Here is a 4,405-nt window from a genome sequence, read left to right as displayed (position 1 = left end):
CTCCCGCGGTGTCAAGATCACCGGAGCGTGTACGACAGGACTTCCGCTGTTGGGTTTTTTAAAATAAAGGTAACCATGTTTCCCATGAGTGCTAATGCACTCAAGCAGCAGATTAACATGCTGGATCGGGAGACCATGACATCACGTGAGATCACAAATTAAGCAGCAACAAGCACAGCGTGAAACACAACTAATTCCCTTAAATACAATGCAATGCAATACCACTGACCGCCACTAGATGGCTCCAAATATCCCTTGCTCCAATAGACCCCCATTCAAAAAGTTTCAACCTCTCTCTAATAACACACAAATCAATGCTCTTTTTTTTCAATGTGTAATTTTGATCTTAATCTCTATGTTTGGGCCCTCTAACAAGTGTGCTGGTGGTAATTTTGTAGATTATTGCTATGTTAATCACGTAATGCTCGCAAAAATCTGCATCATGTATAGACTCATAAAAACAAATCTGTCTCAGTCATCACTTATGACTCAGACTAAATGGTGCAGTTTTATGCTTTTATTGTGATGGATGAAACCGCCCCACTTCCTGTCTAGTTGAGTCTAGTTCTGTCTGACTTCACGCAGCTCTAGACATCAGCTGCTGCTTGTTTTGTTGTGGTTGAGGTCATTGACGTCAGGTGCGTGTGCGCTTGTGTGCGTTTGTGTGTATTGTAGTGTGTCGTCATTTGTTTGTGTTATACCTATATTGTTATATACTCTATGCATGCATGCAAGACGATGAATTTAAGATTCAAGTGACCACATTTTACCTGCATTAACTACAGTTAAATAGTTAAAGCTACAGTGTGAGACTTTTAAATATAAATTAATGTCTGTTACATTCAAGCCCTTGCCAAACATGTTCACAAAAGGCTGATTAAGCCTATCACTGTCAGGTAAATCTGTCTGTATTTCACAGTACATGGTTTTTAAATCTGGTGTTGGTGGCCATATTCCTGCTGGCTGGATGGATGCAGAACATGCACAACAGATACTAATTGAGCTGGCTGACTTCCAGTTAGCCCTCTGCTTACTTGAATGGAAATAAAATAATTTAGTTGTGTGACTCTTCTACACTTTCAAAATGTAATTGAACCAACAGGATCAAATTTTGTCATTTCCTAAGGGTCGTGTGACACTAAACAAAACTGTATCCACCACTTTACAGCCGCAACAGTAGCGATGGAGTCGGCTATGGGAAGCCTATTACTTGTGAAAAGAACACCTCTATACGTCTGACCAATCACTGTGTAAAGTGGGCATTGTTGTAGGCTTGTCTGTTTTAGAAAGTTACAAAAACTGTTGGACTCAGTGCCTCCAATTTCACTATCAGAACGGTGGTTTCATACACCACATACCGATAGCTGGATGAATAGGCTACAACCTGTATGACAGAAAGCAGAGTCAGATTTAACCCGTCTTGGGGAGTAATGAGGGAACTACAAAGAGATGATGAACCATTTTGCACTGCAGCCTGCGCTGATCACATCTCACTGCCAAACCGTGATCTCCAACAATGATCTGCTCCACTTTACACTGCCGGGACAACTCCTTCATGCCACGCTAGTACACCAATTATGACACATATTCACATCCATAGGCCGTTCTCAAGCCAAATTTATAGCTGTTTTGAAAAGTAACTGTTAGGCCACCACCAATATAAAGGGCAGAAAATGATATTTGGCACTGGACATTTTTTAAGGGATGTTTAAATAAAAGCAGAGAAACAGGTATGATTATGTGCAAGCAAAGAAAAAAGATCTAAAGCTGCCATCTCCTCTCTACCCTCCATTGATGTTGAATTTCTCTGTTACTGCTGACAATCTCAATTTCCGCTGGTCACACATGCACAGCCATGAGTGCACCAGATTATACGGATTGTCATTTATTACAAAGCCTTATTACCCCGACTTGACGAAGCCCAGTGACTCACTGCTTAGTGCAGCTGATGATGCACACCTGTTGTGGCAATCACTGATTAAGCAGACGATCTTCCCACCCAGCACAAAACTCACACAAAATAAAAATCACAGCGGGACTGAAACCAAAATATAACTATGTGAAACACAAACCACCCAACTAAAAGCTGTATTTCATTATTTGTCTAACAAGACAGATAAATACAGAAACACTGAAGTGAAAAATGTTCAAGTTTTCATGCAAACAAATATGGTTTTATATAAATCACTGAAAGAATTACAAGCTGAACCCATCCAACACACTGACACCTTCAATGTTGGATATGACATTCTCAGATCAGTCACCTCTGTGGTTTGAAGTCTGGTTAAAGTCAAACACCCAACCAACTTTCGAACCCAACCTCCTTCCTAAAGGCTTTACAGTGAAAAGTAACAATACACCAAAGCCAGATGTACAACGGTTGCCATGTTCACAACCACAAGAGGGCGCTTATCTCAACAGAAAACATAACCAGTAGTAATTTCAGGCATTTGGAAGTGTTTGTCTTGTGAGGACGGTCCAATGGATGTATTTCAAGAGCTGAATAAGGCTCCACCACTCAGCCTTGCAGGTAATTTCCCCAGTGGCCACTTGCAGTATTGCAGCAGAAAATCCCCCAGTGCCCCAAAGAGCTTTGTCCCTATAGACCAGCTTTGTAAAATAGAGGTCTGCAAAACTGGGGAAAGGACACCTTGAACTGCAGACAGGGTCAATTATGAATCTTTCTATAATTGATTTTTGATTTTTGGTTTTATATTTATAAAACTTTCCTCGAGCTGAGAAAAGCGTTTTTTAAAATATGTGACGTCATCACAATGTAAAGTCTATGGACCGAGTGGGGATTTACAGGTGGGGCAGAATATTCAGAGGGCCACATAACGTGGAAGTAAACCCAGAAGGTACAAACCTTTTTTGGCGTATATGTCATGTATGGTCCAGTATCCTGCTCTTATAATACATCCATGGGGCAGTTTCCATCAAAAGGAAAACTAAGTAGGTGGATCACAGGAACAATGAAAAATTAGTACCAGAACTTACTTTTATGACTTTCACATCCTTGAAATTCTGTTCAGTGTGGGGATGCATTTTTTATATTAAATATTTAAACCTGCAATAACAGATCTTCTTAATGCTCCAATATGTTCACCAGCTAGACTACGGCTAACTGTGTTTATTTGCCGTTTGGTGCTGAGCAGGTAGTGTATGCTTTTTAACATCTTTTTCTCGACGCTATGAGAGCGCTGAGAGTGAACCAAAATGGAAAAAGTTGCAGACAGACAGCTAAATAATGAGCTGAAACTCACTATAAAGCTGTGTAAAGATAACATATTTCTAAATAGGTCTATGAACATGCTTAATTGAAGACTTGCAGATGGAAAATCGTGACTACCCTTTTATTCATATCTTGACTGTGTTTGTAAAAAATATGAGAATTGTACAAGAGGTTCTATAATACAAAAAACTACTTATGAAAAAGTTGAAGTTATGTAGAAAAATCTTAATCCACAGATTGATATCAAACACTGTACAGAAAACATATGTGCAGGCACACATACATCATCATGCAATTACAGTCATTCATGTTTTCTTGCCCGTACTTACACACCATTAACAGAGCACTGTAGATGTTAAAGAGGTTGTGTGTTTGTGTGTGTGTGTGTGTGTGTGTGTGTGTGTGTCTGTGTCTGTGTGTGTGTGTGTGTGTGTGTGTGTGTGTGTGTGTGTGTGTGTGTGTGTGTGTGTGTGTGTGTGTGTGTGTGTCTATTTGTGTGTGTGTGTGTGTGTGTGTCAGCCACTAATTGGACCGAATTTCACTGAGCAACAAAAGATCAGGCTCGAAAATTCCAGCTCTGGTTTGTACAGACTCTGCTTTGTTGTCCTTTCGCCTCTGTTCTCTTCTAATGCTGTGTTAACAGTTATCTCTCTCCCTCTCTCTTTCTCTCTCTCTGTCTTTCTTTCAGTCTCTCTCACATTTTTTCTCTCTTTTCGTGCAGTTCATGAAAGGCTTTTTTTTTTTTTTTGCCCCAAACGAAGCACAGTTTCCCCAACTGCTCGGAGGCAGGCAAGCCCCCAAGGCCAGAACTCACGAGGGGCTTCCTGCATCAACTCCCAAATCTCTCTCACTCTTTCTTTCTCTCTTGCACACACACACACACACACACACACACACACACACACACACACACACACACACACACACACACACACACACACACACACACACACACACACACACACACACACACACACACACACACTCAAACATACACAGTACAGGAGCCTGTCGGACAGCCACAATGAACCCCAAACCTTCAGTGGAGTGGGGAGTTGTCACCATTTCCATCTATGGGAAACTTTCCATGTGCTTCAGTGCTGAGCCTGGATCTGAACTTTTGGTTGGATTTTTCTGTTAATCTTGAGGCTGGATAGAGCTTGAGGAGACAGG

Source organism: Scomber scombrus, chromosome 11 (assembly GCF_963691925.1).
Source record: "Scomber scombrus chromosome 11, fScoSco1.1, whole genome shotgun sequence".
Lineage (NCBI taxonomy): Eukaryota > Metazoa > Chordata > Actinopteri > Scombriformes > Scombridae > Scomber > Scomber scombrus.
This window is presented reverse-complemented; position numbering follows the sequence as displayed.